The sequence below is a fragment of the Hibiscus syriacus genome, unplaced genomic scaffold (assembly GCF_006381635.1).
Source record: "Hibiscus syriacus cultivar Baekdansim isolate YM2019G1 unplaced genomic scaffold, ASM638163v2 tig00111409_pilon, whole genome shotgun sequence".
Lineage (NCBI taxonomy): Eukaryota > Viridiplantae > Streptophyta > Magnoliopsida > Malvales > Malvaceae > Hibiscus > Hibiscus syriacus.
Window position 1 is genome coordinate 1,947,190 of NW_024063086.1, and position 20,200 is coordinate 1,967,389.

The following is a 20,200-nucleotide window of genomic DNA, read 5'->3' on the forward strand; positions in this document are numbered from 1 at the left end:
GGAAAGACCTTATGTTGTGAAGAAAGCCTTTTCTAAAGAAGCTTTGATCCTCACTGAGATGGATTAACCAGGGTTACCTAATCTAGTGAACTCTGATACTGTCTAGAAGTATTTTGCTTGAAGAAAAAAAGAAAGAAAAAATGAGAAAAAAGTTTTAAAAAAGAAGCAAAAATGAATGAGGAAAAATAAATAAAATGGGGTTCAATTTAAAAATCCATAAATGGCATCTTGAATCCAAAGAAGCTCTCAAGTTAAAAACCCATAGTTTTGCTTAAATTCAAGATTCGTGCATGGTGGAGGTCCTAAATTGATTGTGAAATCGAATAGGCTTCTGGTTTAAGTAGCAACACTAAATGACAATCAGAGTTGGGACTGGAAATTGAAAAAGTCATAATTAAAATAACCATAAAGCAAATTGAATGCAGACAAGGTTCAATACTGGTTTATGGCATCAAATATCTAGAGATTTAGTAGTCTAGAAGGAACTTCACACCCTTGCGCATTGTCACAATCCTCAAGATCCATTTAATAGAAGCTACACGTGAGTCACTCTACAGTGTGCCAAATCAAAAGCATCCTTACTATTGATATATGGGGGCACTTACTTTATTCTCTTTTATTCTTTCTAGTTAAAAGCTTGCCATGTATTTACCCAAAACTCTTTACATTTATATAAATAAAAAAGGTCTTTTTCTAGTTGACATTCTTTTGCAAGCATCTTACATTGAAATTGAATACATATATTTTAACTTGAAAACATGAGATCATTGTGTATTATTGTGAAAAATGTTTTGAAAAGTGCAGTGTTCTGAAGCTGACAATAGTTTTAGCATAAGGATTGCATGATGATGAGCTACAGGAATCTAAAACCTTAGAGTGTATAGAGATTTGCAACAAGTTGGGGATAACCCATAATATTTATCTCTGATCAAGCAGCTGGTCATGAATATTGTATGGTTTTCAAGAAGGAAGAAAATGAACATTATATCCAACCAAAAGTGTATGTGATCAAGAGTGTCTGTGGGGTGTGAAACGGTGGTGATTTTTGTGCTCAAAATTGGATTAAGTTACAAGGCTGTCAATGAGAGAGGGTTCTCCTTCGAAGATAAAAATATACCAAAATTGCATCATTGCATACATGTCAGACATAAATAGGATCATAACATTCATAAAATGCATGATAATCAATAAAAATGAGTACTTACATGTTCCTAAAAGAAAGATGAAGGTCAAAGATGTCCAAACCTCAAGATAAAAGTAACTAATTCAAAGTCTCAAAAAAGGAGAAGTTTAAAGGACACCAGAGTCAAGATAGATTTCCATATATGATGAATACGAAATGAGCTTCCACAAGAGAAACTGATTTTCAAATATTCTCATGAATTATAAACTTTCGGGTATTATGTTTTCAAATTCTCAAAAATACACTAACAAGTGATAATGTTTAATTTTCATATTCGATCCTTTTGAAGACAAGAGAAACTAATTGACCCGATTCGGTTCTTTCCAAAAAGTGATGGAGTGAATCAAATTTCTTTGAAAGTTCCAGTCTTCCTTAAAGAGTAGCATAACAGATCCTCATTTTTCATATTTGATCTTCCTGAAGAGCAATGAAACAAGCCAACCTTGATCAATGTTTCCTAAAAAACAATGAATTGAATCCAATTTTCTAAGTTTGATCATCCCTAATGAGTAGCAGAGTGGATCCCCCGTTCCCTATTTGGTCTTCCTGAAGAGCAATGAAACAAATAAACTTTGATTCAACCTTCCGTGAAGAGCAGCGAACTGAATCAAATTTCTTCAGATTTGATTATCCAGAAAAAAACGGAGCAGATCAAGTCTGACCTACTTTGAAGTTTTAGTGGAGCATACTAACCTTTCAAATTCCTCATAACCGAACAAATATGATCATCCTTTGATCTGTGCTTTATTCTCGTTACACGACAATTAGCAAATAGAGGTAGCTCTAGATGCTCATTTTATCTGGGGCTTTATCCAAGTTTCATTTGTTTTTTCATATATATATATATATATATATATATATATATATATATATATATACTAATACAATAGATTATTGGGCTTTATTTAGTTATATATTGGCGTGTGTTACATATTAAGCATATGAATATATATTATATATATATGGTTTTATATGGTTGTGTGCGAGTGTCTATATATATTATATTTTTGTTTATTATTGATAAGGTAATTTATATATTTATGCGGTTGTGTCTATATATATATATATAGATATATTATATATTATTTTTATTGTTATTCTAAATATAGGTTTCGAGTGGTTATATTATTATTATATATATGTAATATGTATATGATTATAATATATATATATATATAAGAACTAAAATTTAAAACAAATATTAAACCTTTAATTAATTTTGTTTGCAGGCACAAGTTACAAAAATTAGCTAAATGAGGCCCAAGGGCTACAAGGTAAATGATCCAAGTTTGAAGGCCCAGAGTCAGAAGGACCGTGTGTCAAAGGTAAAAAAAGAACCTTAGTTGTTGTCCTGGTCTTTGGTGTCATCAATCCGCAAGCATCCTATCTGGAGGCGATCAATGGCCTAGATCAAAGGTTTGATTAGGGTTTTCATAACCCTAAAATGTTGATACTACCAATGTGTCACAGCCATTGGATTCAATCAACGATCTAACGAATGAATTGTAACTTGATAGTGACAACTGTTCAGATCCTCATGTTGGATACACACGCGCCCGTGCTTGGGTCCAATTTCACTCGTCCACTTCATTCGTACATTTTTTCATGCAAGTACGGACAACTCCCTTTGTTGTGACAGTGGATGGCAGGAACTTTGGAATAAGTTGCTTTAGAACGTTTTGTCTACTCATCAGAGCCCTTGAGCGGCGATAACTGTGGTCGTCGTTGGTTTAAGGGAAAAGAATTAAAAAAAGATATAGAGGATGGGATAGAGAGAACGACTAGGGAAAGGGAGTAGCTAGAGAGAAAAGCATTTAGAAAGAAAAGAAGTGATAAAATGCGAGTTAGGGTTTCTTTTTACCCAAAATAGGCTATATATGCTGCTGCCAAAATGGTATCATTTTAGACCCGTGCCTAAGGAAGGGATTAATCATGTAAGTTCTCTGCCCAGGTTGGGTTTAATGCATTTTAGTCCTATTCTAGTTTTGATATTGGCTTATCATTTTAACATTTATTTTATTTCAGTCCTCTAGGAATATATGGTCATTAATGGTAAATTTTTATATTATATCTCTAATATTTTATTTTTCATTTCGAGTCTGGCCCTTTGTATTTTTCTTATTTGGTGAAGTCCTATTTTGTGTTGTTTTCTTAACTTTCTACTCTTTTACCACTACAAGAAAATATACCTTTAATGACACACGCTAATTTATGACTTCCAAAAAATGTGTGTCATAAAAAAATGTCATGTTTTTTTAAAATCTGAACGATTTATAACTTACAATAATGTGTGTCATATTTAATAATCATAATCCAAAAAATTTACAAAAGCACGGAGTACACTTTTAATTGTGTGTAATCTGTAAAAGTCATCTTTTAATTTCCCCCCATTATTTTCATCCTTTCCTACTTTTTCCCCCTCAATAATCAGTTCACGCCGCATGCTTCCCCCTTTTTCTCTTTTTCCCTTTTTATCTTTGCATCAGTCCACTGGTTTCGGCATTCACCACAACGCAGACGAATGGAGTCAAAATTTAAGGGTTTCCATAGATATTCCTCGTTCTCTATTCCACTATTCAATTTGGGTTTGCTCCAGTTTCGATTGGGATTTTTACATTTTATGAATGGGTTTTTTAAAATTCTTACAAAGTACATCTGAGTTTCAGAAAAGATATGGATTGTTTTTTATCTGTTTGATACCTTCGGTTGTTGTCTCATTTTAATTTTTTTTGGTGCTTTTTCACTTTTTCGATATTTACACCCTAATTTTGTCTAGACCATTTAAATCCATTTAAAGACATCCGAGAATTAATTCGAAGGTATTGGCACGCGATGATGAATTTATTCAAATGGCATACGGTGCATTAATGAAGGATCAATCATGGAAGTTTGCATTTGGGTTAATATGAAAATTGAGAAACTTTGGTGCTTAATTGGATTCATATCGTACGCGTTTCCTTTTAGGAATCGAAACATAAATTTAAAGCCAATCTAAAATTCAAATTAAGTGTCTAAAGTCCATTTACAAGCCCAAAATAATTACAAGCACTGACCCGGTCCCGCTCCCAATTAGAGACACCTCCCACCCACATGAAGACCCCCGTTTCCATGCTCCACTGCAGCATAATAACAAAACTGGTGCCATTTCCAACCTCGACGTGGAGCACCAAGCCCAACAGCATCATGCCCGAGTGCCCATACCCTGCAACTTCATAAATCAAGGCAGAGAGAACCGAGGCAATGGGGAGCATATTCAACACACAGAAAGAGGAGCAAGATACGAAAAACAACAAGGAACGATTATAAAAAGGGGGCCTCCCGATCAACAAAGGGGAGAACAGGAAACAAAAGGAAAAAGATATTTAACACGCAAAAAATAGAGAGCAACCATTAGCCAAAAAACAGTATTCATCACAACTAAAGAAGGCTCGGTTTTTCAACAGGAATGGGTCCAAGCAAGAGAGAGAGCAATAGCACCAGGATACAATAATTTGCACAGGGTTCATCAGTAACCATTTGAATAACAGGGGGGATATTGACTTTTTTTTGTTGAATCAAATCAATCGATGTAAGGGGTTCTTACCCATTTTTGAAATGAAAAAGCAGTAGAAATATAAGGATTTTGAGGTATTATGATTTTACTTTCTTTTTAATTTCTAGCTCTTCTTTCTGTGTGTTTTTGTATTATTTCAAAAATAGTAAAAGCAAGAGATTTCGAGAGATTTTCATTTTCCACTTTCGTTTTATAGAGTTTCCATAAGTAAAATAATGTAAAGGGAGTGGTAACGTTACCTTGGTTGTTGGGGTCGCATCGTCGGAGTATTTGCTGACGGTGGTTGAATGGGAGGAGAGAGTGGAAGAGAGAAGAAACGGCGATGGAGGCTATGGTGAGGGATGAGAGGCCGAGAGGGATGGAGAGTGGAGATGATGATGTGGATGGGTTGTGTAGTTTAGAATTAGGTTAGGTTTATTATTTTAGTTAGGATATATATTATAACTTTAGGTTTAATTAGTGTTTGGCCACCGCATTTTTAGGGTATAATTAGGTTTTAAATCATCCTAGGTTTAATGTTTATATACGATTCGGTCACCTGTAGGGTCCGATTTTGAATTTATATTGTTTTGTTTGTCTTGATTTAACTATTTTCCAAATTTCAGTCTTATTTGTAATTTTCGGGGTATTTAAGCTACGGGTCATTGTATTTCATTTTTAACTCATTTTGGTCCATAAATTGAGGTTCTCATTTATTTGATTTTTTCTCTCTAGTTTGTATGCGTTTAATTTTGATCCCAAGTATTAGTGCACTTAATTTTGGTTTTATTAGACATTTGACCTTTATATTTCCAGATTTTTCTTTTTATCCTTACGCATGTATGTGTTTATTTCAATTTTGACTTTAAAGTTTAGCTTATTCCATTCAGTCCTTATGTTTGTTTGTCATGGCATTTTTATTTATTTGTGTATTTATCTAGATATAGGTTTTCTTGAAATCATTTTGTATTTTTGTATGTTATCCTCAAGTGCATAATTTAACCCCTAATCACATAATTGGATTAAGGGTAATACCCTTTTAATTTAAAACTGTTAGAATGGCTTCTCTTAACTTACTAGAGAGTCGTTTTGACGATTTTAAATTAAAAGAGTATCCCGTCATTAACACCTAAATGAATTTTGATTCATCACATTAAAATTTGGGAATGGAAGAAAAAGAAATGTTCGGTTATTTAAATTTGTTGAGAAAATATCGTTAGAACTCACCTAAAGATCTGGTCTTGATATTTTTAAATAATCGAATATTCTTTATCGTTCTAATGGCTTGGTAATTTTGATTAAATCTATTTTGGTTGATTTTGAATGTTATAAAATTTGTATTTTTGTTGTTTTAAGGGATCATAAATCAAATTAAATTTGAATTTGTGAAATTCGTTGCAAAGACATTAATTAATCGACGAGGTATCGATTTAGGGCTTTGTGGGGGGTGCTAATCCTTCCCCACGCGTAACCGACTCTCGAACCTGGATTTTGGTAACGTAGACCGCAAATTTATCATTTTAATTAAAATTATTTTTTATAAAATGACAATATTTTTTGGTGCCCAATCACACCCTAATCAAAGATTGGTGGCGACTCCTCGAACCGTAAGTTTTTTTATTGTAAAGGAATTTCCAAATTATCGAAACGAAAGTGTTTCTAAAATCACATTGTTTTTAATTAAAAATTCAATTGAAAAATTAAAATGATGAGGTTTTCAAAATCTCGCCCCCACTAACTTTAAAAATCGTTTCGACAGCTTGGCAACTCCACTGGGGACTTTTTTAGAGAGTTAGGCCGATAGTCGATTAATTAATTGTGTTTGCAAACGAAAGTTATAAGTTCGTTCGGATTTGGTTTTTGATCCCTTGTTTGTTTTGAATTTCTTGTTTGCATTTTAATTTGTGATTTGGTTAACAAATAAATAGTTGTACTAATGTGTGATTTACATGTTTCAGACCTTCATTTTAGTTTGTTGATTGTCTTGGGTCGAGGCAAAGGATTATGAGTTTCCCCTTACTGTCGCTATAACCTTTCAATATTTAGAGCCTTTTAACTGTGCTCTGTCCCGTTAGGTACGGGTGAACGCTACGCTTACATGAGAAAAATTACTTTTCTCTGCATGGGCTTTAGCAAGTAACCTCTAGGGTACATGCCTTATGTTTACGAGTGAAACATTGAGTTTCCTAATATGGACATAGGGAAATGTATCCTCTCGAATTGAACTTGATCCATTTTAAGTCTATAATGGGTGAGGATCGAGGGTCTGGCAAGCTCAAGGGGGCACCAACAAAGGACAATTCGAGGATATTGTTAGTGATCCCAATATTCTGCCCATCTTATGCTAAATCTTTATCTGCAGACATAAAGGGAAACTCATTCTAACCTTTTTCTCGAATTCATTTTTGTAATAAGTATGAGAACTAGAAAAGCATGCGGTTAGGTTTTATATTTCTGTACGAATCATGTGAATTAGATAGCATGCGGTTAGGATTTTTTATGAATGACAAAGCATGTGGGTAGATATCATGTTGGGTAGGATCTACTAAAGCATGATTGGGTAGCCAGTATGTGAGGGTAGGTTTTATTTGATGTTTACGGTACCTACTATCTTGTTGTTTATCTTATGTGCACTAACCTGTTTTTGTTCTATTGTGATTTTTATTGCATTTGCATCCTCATGTCATCGAGGGGTATTAATTCACAAGTGATTGACTAATAAGAAGGCTGGCCATACTGAGGCAAGAAATTCTCATCCATGTAGTCAAAATTGGGAGATCCAAAGATGTTCAAACGATCCATGAAGAAGGACGTCCGATGAATGAAGAATCTAAAGCTGATTGGAGAATTCCTTTAAAGGTAAAAAGGATGAGATGTTGACTCAAAAGATGGAAATAGTCATACCAAGGATGAGAAGACCCTTCATAAAGACATGAAGACCAATTCGCGTTGGAGATTCCACGAAGACTACGGCTCAAGGAAATGAAGAGATGAAGAATCACATTTATATTTTGACTACATGTTGTTCTTACTGAATTCTTGTTGTCTAAGTGAACGGTTGTTCTATAAGTGGTCACTTTTGGGATTAAAACCTTGTGCATTTGCATTTGCATTTGCATTTTGCATATCATGTATTTATTTAAGTATTTTATATACATTAATTATAAAAACATGGAAATAACTTATGGAAGGTTATGTGACAGTAATAACAAGATCATTCATTCATTTTGTTCCTCGTCATCTTGAACAAACAAATGGAAGCAATAGAGAAATCTAATGAGAAATCCCAAGATCGGTTGCAAGAACAGTTGGTCGGGTTACAACTAGATACGAGGAATCAAGTATCGGGTTCTCTGCAAGGCACATCGAATCAAATGATCTATGTGCTTGCACCACAAGCTGCAGGTAATGATAAAATGAAGGATAAAGGAAATCAATCTCGTCAGACTGGTACACCAAGAGTAATAATCTACCCTGGAGCATCTAACTCAAACACAGGAATAAGCCTCGTCAATTATGAGCAATTTGAAGATGAATTCAAGTGGTTGAATGAAACCGTTAAAAATATGAAAGTTGTTAATGCCTCTCACAAGGAATTAGAATCCATAGAACTCAATTTGGTCCCTGATTTAGTCATTCCACATGAATTTAGGGTGCCTAATTTTGAGAAATATGATGGCACCAGTTGCCCCCTAATTCATTTGAAAATGTATTGTAGAAAGATGGAAGGGTACTTAAATGACGATAATTTGCTGATTCATTTCTTCCATGATAGTCTTGCTGACCCAACTTTAGTATGGTACAATCATTTGAACAAAGATCAGATCAAGACGTGGGTCAACCTAGCTGATGCTTTTCTGGGGCAATATCAATATGTTAAAGGCTTAGCCCCAAAATATCATGACCTTCAAAGGATAAGGATGAGAGCTACTGAGATCTTTAAAGAATATGCCCTAAGATAGAGAGTAGTGGTAGTAAAAGTTCAGTCTTCTTTTTTAGAAGAAAAAATATCATGTATGTTTCACGATTCTCTCCCAACTCCTTTCTTTGAGTTAATGCGAGGAAACTCGACGAATGGCTTTAAAGATCTTATGTTGGCTGGAAAGTCAATTGAACATGAAATCAGCAAGGGAAACTTGAAAGTCACTTCCAAACGTCCTACCGATCAAAAGGAAAAGGCTGATGAGGTGAATGAATGTCACATACAGAGCTCCCACAACCGCAAAAGAAAAGGGGTAGCAAGTTACTCGAGTCGTCCAAAGAAAGTCCCAAGATAAAAAGAATACTTTGAAAGTGTTTCAAACTTCTATCTTGGATCTGTATCCCCACTTGGTTAAAGGTCAACACCTCACACCAAGGCCAGTGAAAGTGCAACCAGACCCTTCTGCTCATAGATATGATCAAGATAGTGTTTGTGATTTTCACTTGGGGCATTGGGGCATTCTACCGGAAATTGTAGGCCACTGTTAAAGGAGATTGAGATGCTTGTGGAAAATGGGACATTGACACAAGAATTGGTGAAACAATGGACGACGAGCTCGAGTGGGGCACCAGAGCACAATATGTAGCACCCGATCGAATCAATCACCACTGCATCAGAAGAATAATGGGGCATCCTGACTGCGCATAAATTATTTTGTTCATCATGAAACTTTTCGTCATTTGCAACATCTTGTTTAAACATGTTTTTTTGGACTTTCTCATCAGTTTTTTGTAATGATATTTAAGTGAATTCATGCTTTAAGGATGGTGAGCATTGAATCGAATTTTTGACTTGAAATTCTTTGAATATCAACTGAATTAAAAGCTCTTTAATAATTAGAGTTATAAATCTTTGACGAGATGACAAGGTTGAAACCTGATAAAACAAGGACCTTGACCTTACCCAGAAGATACAATCGAACACCATACCTTTCTACTGCAGGGATCGATATAGCCTTCTCCTTTTATTAGGAAATGAACAATAGGTTTGGTATTCAGGTATGCATAGGAGTGGACAACATGGGGCATCTTTTGTGTATAATGTTACAAAACTGAATAGACCACACTTTTGTTGATGAAAGTTCGATGATGATTATGATCTTTACGGATGGAATAGTCGAGTAGGTGAATCTAGTTTAGGTCAGTTACATGAAAATTAAACTCTAACGATGAGATTTTCTAACTTTTAACAACACCTAGACTATGATAGGTTCTTCTTGACAAGCTTAAGAAATTGGATCCGTATACCTAGATTATATTATATATACAATAAAGCTTGAGCTGTCCCTCTAGAGCAATTGGTTAAACACCCCGGCTTTATGGATATAATTCAACTAGCCTGATAAAGGTGATTATATTATATGTATACAATAAAGCTGAGTTATTCCGCTAAGGCAATTGGTTATAGAGGAAACTCGAAAGCCCTGGCTTTATGAATAGATTATATTCAAACCATGACCTTGATCTGGTACCTGGCAATTCGGTGTATGCTCCACTGTGATTGTCAAGTCAAAGACTTTGTGATGAGATGAATCCTTCAGCTAGCCCGATAAAGGTAAATTACAATAAAGCTAATTTCAGCTAGTCATACAATGGAAAATTAAATCAAGTTTATCTAAATAATGAGTTACGGTAAAGATAGACTAAGGGAGTTGAGGAACACCTGTTATAGTCAATTTCACACGAGCACTCATGAATTTCATTTTTAGATCGATATTTCTGCACTGTCTTGGTTATAGGAGTCTATGAAGCTTGAACAAATGAAAGATTTTAGAGAACTGAAATAGAAGTGTTCTAGAAAGTCTAGTAATTGATTATGCTAGTTGCGTCATTTTTTTCGCATCTGATTAAAATACCAAGCCAAGAAAGAAGGGCATGTTGCGATATTCACGATGACCGAGAAGGAAATGATATTTTGGTGGTCGAAACCTTAGAAAATAGGAAGCTAACATGAAGCCAACCCCTCAATCTTGACACTGGTCAAAGAACTATAACCATGAAAACATTAAAGAGCTATTGATTCTTTTTATATTCTGTGAACTCATGTTTATGATTTGATTTGATTGTGAGCCTGAATTAAGGGGCAATGTTTTATAAAATTCTTTCATTCTTTGATCCCTAAAATAAGAGAAAGGAGAAAAACATTTTCGAATAGGACAATTTCAAATGCGAAAGATCCTTGAAGCTGGTGAGGCTCATTGTGCCTCTTTTGGAGAAGAAGATTAAACAATACCAGAACACGAAGCATTCTACAATCTTGAAGCAGGTGGTCTAAAGAGATCAGAATGGATGAAGAATAATAGCTTGTAGCATTTCCTTGTGACGTTGTCAATAACCTATCAGGAAGAAGATGACCTCATTATTCAAAAAGGGCACATATTACATCTTGTATAAAAGGAAAGACATTTTGTTAGAAGATTTGATCACTTCTTAAGTGTTTATGACAATGTAAAGAGACGCCCTCAAACTACTTGACAACCCTGCTGTGTAGTGACACCAGAATGAGAACATTCAAGTTAGGATATGTTGGGGCACGACTGAACCCACATCATTCAGACCAAGGAGACATGAAGAATGAGCCTTACAATTTGAGTTAATGGGGCAATTTGAAGGCTCATCCCAGTAGAAGATAACATTGGGGCACGATTGAACCCACATCTTTTAGACTAAGGAGGCATGAAGAATGAGCCTTACAATTTGAGGTGATGGGGCATTTTGAAGGCCCGTACCAGTATAAGATAATGTGGAGGCACGACTGAACCCACATCATGTTGAGATGACAAGATTTATACCAAGGAGGCATTGAGAATGAGCCTTACAATTTAAGGTGTTGGGACATTTTGAAGGCACATACCAGTATAAGATAATGTTGTGGCACTAGTGAAGGCCTGTTTCAGCTAGAGGTATTGATGTGGGGAATCTTTGGAAGCCTATGAAGACTTGTGGAATTATCTTTGAATTGGACAAATAGTTCCAATGGGATAGAAATGTATGAAGAGTGAAAACGGTGAAACAATGACAGTGGGGTTTACTGTATATGATCATTTTGTCAATCATCAGTTGCATTACCCTAGTGATTTCCACTGGGTGAAACAATGACAGTGGGGTTTACTGTATATGATCATTTTATCAATCATTAGTTGCATTAATCTGGTGATTTCCACTGAGTTTTAGTATCCTTGTAATACCGTACAAAAAATCTGAAGACTATGAAAAGAGCTTCTCTGGGTTGAAAGTGAGAAATGATGAAGATTTATTTCCATGGAAAGGACAGTGGGATTTTAAATAGCAAAAGCCTAGTGGAACCAACTAAGGTTGAATGATGGACTATTGATAAACCTCTCGACATGATATAGTATAAGTGAGCCTTGTTTGATATTTGATTAGATGTGGTGACATGAAAATTTGGCATAGATCCTTCTTGTGATGTGTTTCAAGAGTCAAATCAGAATAGACGCAGAACTCCCTTTGATCTTTATAGAGTTTGACATAGTCATATGCATAGTCTCCAAAAATGGGGTAACACAGTCATATTTTTTACTATGACAAGACGTTGATAGAGAAAATGTTTCCTCCGAAATGAAGATAGAAGACAAAGACAACAAGAAAACAAAAATAAGAGGGTTCGTCAAAAATACAAGTTGAAAACTATGAGTTGCTACACGAGTATATAAAGCAGACCCTGGAAAGAATGATCAAGTAGAAGAAGACTGAGTTCACCACTTTGAAGTCAAATGAATAAGGAATCAACATTTATGCATTCATGAAAACATCATTTGCATAAAAGAAAATGCATTGAACTGATACATTGAATTGCATTTGTGTTTCATGCATAAATACATGATTTTGATAGATCTTCTAGTGAAAAGAGAAGATGCAGGATGTCAAAATCCTGATGATTGAAAATGTCAAATACAGGAAATTATGCTTAGAGAAGCAGAACCTTAAGAACGCAGGGGTCAATCCTCAGAGAAAGCGTTACTTTGAAGCAGGGCATGTGGCCCGACCATTAAGTTGTTTTATGAAAGGAAATGAGAAAGATTTCTCATTAAAATTTGAAGATATGAAATCTTTGAAAAGTAAGAAATGCTTCTTACATAGTAATCTATTTCCGAAAATTTTAAGTCTTCCGGGCCATCAATAAGTCTTTCAAGCATGATGCTTAAATCCTTCGGGTCATCTATAAGCCTTTAGAGCAAGATGATAAGTCTTTAGGGCCATCCATAAGACCTTCGAGTAGAATATTTTCAAATGAATTTGAAAATGAGAAAATAATGTTTTAAGAAGATGAAATTTTTGAAAACTAAGAAGGCTATTTTCAAAATTTCACTTAGTAAGTCCTTCGGGCTATCAATAAGTCTTTCAAGCATGATGCTTAAATCCTTCGGGTCATCTATAAGACTTTAGAGCAAGATGATAAGTCCTTCAGGCTGTTCATAAGACCTTCGGGTAGGATGTTTTCACATGAATTTGAAAATGAGAAAATGATGTTTTAAGATGATGAAACTTTTGAAAACTAAGAAGGCGATTTCCAATAATTTGCACTATATAAGTCCTTCGGACCATCATTAAGTCTTTCAAGCACGATGATTAAATCCTTTGGGTCATCTGTAAGCCTTTTAAGTAAGATGATAAGTTCTTCAGGCCATCCATAAACCTTCGGGTAGGATATTTTCACATGAATTTGAAAATGAGAAAATGATGTTTCAAGAAGATGAAATTTTTGAAAACTAAGAATGTGATTTCCAAAATTTCACACTTAGTAAGTCCTTCGAGCCATCATTAAGTCTTTCGAGTATGATGTTTAAATCCTTCGGGTCATCTGTAAGCCTTTAGAGTAAGATGATAAGTCATTCGGGCCATCCATAAGACCTTCGAGTAGGATATTTTCACATGAATTTGAAAATGAGAAAATGATGTTTTAAGATGATGAAATTTTTGAAAACTAAGAAGGCGATTTCTAAAATTTCACACTTAGTAAGTCCTTCGGGCCATCAGTAAGCCTTTCGAGCATGATGCTTAAATCCTTCGGGTCATAAGTAAGCCTTTTGAGCAAGATGATAAGACCTTTGGGTGGGATGTTTCCAAGTGAATTTGAAAAATGAGAAAGTAATATTTTAAGAAAATGAAATTTTTGAGAAGTAAGAAGGCCATCAGTAAGTCTTTCGAGCTTGATGATGAAGTCCTTCGGGCTATCAGTAAGTCTTTCGAGCATGATGATTAAATCCTTCGGGTAACTTGTAAGCCTTCATCGAAGAGTAGTGAAGCAAATCCATCAGTAAGTGTCATCAAAAAGTCTTTCAAGCATGATGATGAAGTCCTTTGAGCCATCAGTAAGTCTTTTGAGCATGATGATTAAATCCTCCGGGTAATTTGCAAGCCTTCACCAAAGAGTAGTGAATCAAATCTATCAGTAAGTGCCATCAGTAAGTCTTTTGAGCATGATGATTAAATCTTTCGGGTCATTTGTATGTCGTTTGAGCAAAATAATAAATCCTTCAGGTCATCCATAAGACCTTTGGGTAGTATGTTTTCACACCAAGATGAAAAGTCATCCGAGCCATTTTAAGCCTTCTTAGAAGAATGCTGAAGCAAACTGTCAGATCATCAGAGGTGGAAGGAAATCGAAGATTCTTGGGTATGAAGAAGTTGAACAATCAATAAAAGGGCTTTTGCACGTGAGATGAAACTGAAAGTTAAGAAGAATACAGAAGAATGGAAGAAGATGCTACAGTCAGATGAAATTAGGTTATTTTTTGTATTTGCTACATTCTTGTGTTCACAATAATGAGCAAAGAGGGGCAGCTATAATACCCTAATTTTATCCTGACCATTTAAATCCATTTAAAGACAACTGAGAATTAATTTGAAGGTGTTGGCGCGCGATGATGAATTAATTCAAATGGCATACGGTTCATTGATGAAGGATGAATCATGGAAGTTTGCATTTGGGTTAATATGAAAATTGAGAAACTTTGGTGATTAATTGGATTGATATCGTACACGTTTCCTTTTGGGAATTGAAACATAAATTTAAAGTCAATCTAAAATTCAAATTAAGTGTCCAAAGTCCATTTACAAGCCCAAATTAATTACAAGCACTGACCCGGTCCTGCGCCCAATTAGAGACACCTCCCACGTGAACCACACAACCGAGCACCCACGTGAAGACCCCCGTTACCATGCTCCACTGTAGCATAAAAACAAAACTGGTGCCATTTCCAACCTCGACGTGGAGCAGCACGCCCGACAACATCACGCCCGAGTGCCCATACCCTGCAATATCACAAATCAAGGCAAAGTGAACCGAGGCAATGGGGAGCATATTCAACACACAGAAAGAGGAGCAGGATAAGAAAAGCATTAAGGAACTATTATAAAAGGGGGGCTCTCGATCAACAAAGGGGAGAATAGGGAAAAAAAGGAAAAAGAGATTTAACACATAAAAAATAGAGAGCAACCATTAGCCAAAAAAATAGTATTCATCACAACTAAAGGAGGCTCAGTTTTTCAACAGGAACGGGTTCAAGCAAGAGAGAGAAATAGCACCAGGAGACAACAATTTGCACAAGGTTCATCAGCAACCATTTGAATAACAGGGGAGATCTTGACTTTTTTTTGTTGAATCAAAGCAATCGATGTAAAGGGTTCTTACCCATTTTCGAAATGAAAAAACAGTAGAAATATAAGGATTTTGAGGTATTCTGATTTTAATTTCTTTTCATTTTCTAGCTCTTCTTTGTGTGTGTGTTTGTATCATTTCAAAAATAGTAAAAGTAAGAGATTTCGAGAGATTTTCATTTTCCACTTTTGTTTTATAGAGTTTCCATAAGTAAAATAGTGTAAAGGGAGTGGTAATGTTACCTTGGTTGTTGGGGTCGCATCGTCGGAGTATTTGCCGATGGTGGTTGAATGGGAGGAGAGAATAGAAGAGAGAAGAAACGACGATGGAGGCTATGGTGAGGGATGAGAGGCCGAGAGGGATGAAGAGTGGAGATGATGATGCGGATGGGTTGTGTAGTTTAGAATTAGGTTAGGTTTATTATTTTAGTTAGGATATGTATTATAACTTTAGGTTTAATTAGTGTTTGGCCACCGCATTTTTAGGGTATAATTAGGTTTTAAATCCTCCTAAGTTTAGCGTTTATTTACGATTTGGTCACCTGTAGAGTCTGATTTCGAATTTATACTATTTTGTTGGTCTTGATTTAGTTATTTTCAAAATTTCAGTCTTATTTGTAATTTTCGGGTTATTTAAGCTACGGGTCATTGTATTTCATTTTTAACTCATTTTGGTCCATAAATTGAGGTTCTCATTTATTTGATTTTGTCTCTCTAGTATTAGTGCACTTAATTTTGGTCCCAAGTATTAGTGCACTTAATTTTGGTTTTATTAGACATTTTACCTTTATATTTTCGGATGTTTCTTTTTATCCTTATGCATGTATGTGTTTATTTCGGTTTTGACTTTAAAGTTTGGCTCATTCTGTTTCAGTCCTTATGTTTGTTTGTCATGCCTTTTTTATTTATTTGTGTATTTATCTAGACATAGGTTTTCTTGAAATCATTTTGTATTTTTGCATATTATCCTCAACTGCATAATTTAACCCCTAATCACATAATCAGATTAAGAGTAATACCCTTTTAATTTAAAACTGTTAGAATGGTTTCTCTTAACTTACTAGAGAGTCGTTTTGACGATTTTAAATTAAAAGAGTATCCTGTCATTAACACCTAAATGAATTTTGATTCATCACCTTAAAATTTGGGAATGGAAGAAAAAGAAATGTTCGGTTATTTAAATTTGTTGAGAAAAGATCGTTAGAACTCACCTAAAGATCTGGTTTCGATATTTTTAAATAATCGAATATTCTTTATCTTTCTAATGGCTTGCTAATTTTGATTAAATCTATTTTGGTTGATTTTGAATGTTATAAAATTTGCATTTTTGTTATTTTAAGGGATCATAAAGCAAATTAAATTTGAATTTGTGAAATTTTTTGCAAAGACATTAATTAATCGACTAGGTACCGATTTAGGGCGTTGTGGGGGTGCTAATCCTTCCCCACGCGTAACTGACTCCCGAACCCAGATTTTGGTAACGTAGACCGCAAATTTGTCATTTTAATTAAAATTAAATTTTTATAAAATGACAACATTTTTGGGTTCCCAATCACACCCTAATCAAAGATTGGTGGCGACTCCTCGAACCGTATATTTTTTTATTGTAAAGGAATTTCCAAATTATCGAAACGAGAGGTTTTCTAAAATCACATTGTTTTTAATTAAAAATTCAATTGAAAATAGAATAATTAAAAATGTCGTGGTTTTCAAAATCTTGCCCCCACTAACTTTAAAAATCGTTTCGACACAAGGTATTTGAACATTGTATGAATTGCTTCCAAACTAACTTCCAATGCTAAATGCTGGAACCACTAAGATCTGAACTTGCAAATCCTGTAAATGTATCTATTTTCATGTGAATTTCTACGAATGCAATTCACCCTTGTTCATTGTTGAAATAGTTATGTCTCTAATATGTTTGATTGTTTACAATGCTATGTTTAAAACTATTAATAAAATGGAAATAACATATTATTAAAGAAGGAGTATAAACTTGTTCTTTGACGGACTAGTGTTGAAATTTGCACTTCTTGATGGAAGAATAAGGTGCATAGAAAAAGGGATTCACATTCTTTTTTATCATGCTGGTCAGTTATCGTTAGTAAGAAAGATTGGCAGCATAGTTCTCATTGTAGTCTTTAGTTTCAATGGCTATGCTTCCATTTTCTAAAATGAGTTGGTTTAAGATGATGAATTTGCACCAATTTCTAAAAATTCATCCTTTTTTCTAGTTTAATTCTGAGTAATCATATATTTTTCTGTTTATAATTGGGATTGATTATTGACAATTTAACGAGCATATGAGAGGGTTTACATGAAAACATATTGTGTATATTGTGACTAAAAGTGAAACTAAACTATCTTAAACCAAGTCATGCATTTCAGCTTAAAGAATATCTGTCTTAACATGTCGGGCTCTTGCCCATTATATAGGCTATTTATTGTTGCTCAAACAGTTAGCGTAAACTACTACTTATGTGTTTTTCAATTATTTGCAAGGTTAGATTGCTCTATTACTTTCAAATATGTAGCAAATTTTGTCTGATGTTTCTTGTTAAGATAACTTTTGTTTCACATGACCAGCTGAAACTGTAATATACAGAATATATTACTACATGAATAGATCTCAGAATGGTCACCTTACTCTTAGGGAGTTGAAACGTGGAAACTTGATTGACGCGATGCTACATGCTAATGAGGAAGAGGATATTAATAAAGTTTTGAGGTAGGGACTTGGCTTGGAATAAGTAATTGCTTTTGGATGCATGCTTAATACATTCTGTCTTATACTGATTATTTTCACTTTGCAATCTCTCTTCTTCTATACTATATATACAAGTACTTTTCATATGAGCACTTTTACGTGATATACTGCAATTTTTGGGAGCTGAATACAGATCATGATTTCTTGATTGACAAGGAGAAACTTATCAGATATGGTAACCATGCTCTTACCTACCGGATTGTTGATAGGATATTATCTCAGGTTTGTCTGTGTCAGATGCTATTTTTGTTCCTTGCTCCAAACTACATTTTATATGTAGAAGAACATTTTCATTTAATTAAACTGTCTATTCCACTTTCCTTTTCTATAACTTATTCTGTGTCATTTATTGACTTAATTTTATTCACATGTTTGGAACTTTCACTCATGTTATGCTTCCATACCATTAGGTTCCAAGAAAGTTTACTAGTAAGGTCGAAGGAAAGATGGGGTATGAAGATTTTGTTTACTTCATCCTTGTAGAGGAGGACAAGTCATCCGAGCCTAGTCTTGTGTACTGGTATGTGTGTGCTCTTTATATATAGAATCAAGGGTATTATGTTTGATTTTGTTCATGGATTATTAATTTTGAAGTTTATCTTCTTAGTGATTGAAGTAAATATACCCTCTACTTATTGTATAAATTCACTTGTTTGAGAAGTCCCCCAAAATATTTGAAATGACATTTTTTGCACTCCTAAAAAATTCTGAATATATTGTCAAAAGATACCATTTGAGAAATTAGTCTTGCTCAAAGAAAAATTTAACTGATATAAATGATTCATCAGAATTTTTATAAATATTCCATAACTTGTTGTTGCTGGTGTCTGAGGGTGAGAAAAAGCAATGTGTTTTGAAAGAGTGGAGCTTCTGAATGATCACAATGAGATTGGAGTTTCAATAGTTTACAATTTTTGGCTAGTTTTTCCAATGTGGTTTTTTTTTCATTTTCTAGGTTCAAGTGTATAGATTTGGAAGGCAATGGGATTCTAACACGTAATGAAATGCAATTCTTTTATGAGGAGCAGTTGCATCGAATGGAATGCATGGGACATGAGCCCGTGTTCTTTGAGGACATCTTATGACAAATAATTGACATGATTAAACCAAAGGTTCTCCATTTTATTTGCTCTCTTTTTATTTTCTTGTATATTTAATACAATGTCTTTTGGAGTGTGCTCATGGAAAATGGATTAGAAAACTAATTTTGTGCTAAGATATGCTTGTAATTTCAAACTTAGATTTTTTTTGGTGTAAATGTAGGTTTCTGGAAAATTGAGTTTAATCACTTCTCATGCTCCTCCTGAAGTAGGTAATTAATGGCTTATTCATAATAAGATCATTTAGTGTGATCTAATGAGCTAGTTATACAATGAACTGCTTTTACCATATCTTGGTTTGGGATTTTAGGTCCTGAGTGTTCACTGAATGCTCCTTTCTATACACTGCAAATGAAGATAGAATGTTTTATATGTTCAACTCACATTTGCAGGATGAGAGCTATGTCACATTGCGTGATCTGAAAGGCTCTAAACTTTCTGGAAGTGTTTTCAACATCCTTTTTAATATTAACAAATTCATGGAATTTGAGGCTCGTGATCCATTCCTAATTCGTCAGGTAAATGTGTTACGTTAGCTCCTTTAATATTACCATTACCAGAAATTGTAAATCATCATACTTCTATGCAAGTTTCGGATAACAACATTGTTTGTATCGAAACAAACAGGAGCGAGAGAACCCTACATTGACATAGTGGGACCGATTTGCACATAGAGAATATATTAGACTTTCAATGGAAGATGATGTCGAAGATGTCTCTAATGGAAATGCAGATGTTTGGAATGAATCGGTTGAGGCTCCCTTCTAAGTTGAATAAGGTAAGCTTGTCCAGTTCACATTGTGTTGTTTTGTTTTCTTCTGGCTTTTACCCAAACGAAAAAAGAAAAAACAATAGATGCGTAAAAGAATGTAATGACCAATGCATGCACGCTGGCTATTTTTTAAGTGCACCAAATCAAAGAATAAAAGCTAAAATTACTGCAAAATTTTATAATCAAACAATTAAGAAGTTCATGCAAACTCGCATACTCATTTTTCTCATCATTTGTTATTTCT

At 34.5% G+C, this 20,200-nt stretch overlaps 1 pseudogene; it reads left to right on the top strand.

Annotated features, from left to right (window-relative positions):
• Nucleotides 1–3,807: 3,807 nt before the first annotated feature.
• LOC120162843 lies at nucleotides 3,808–19,952 on the top strand (annotated as a pseudogene).
• Nucleotides 19,953–20,200: the final 248 nt, after the last annotated feature.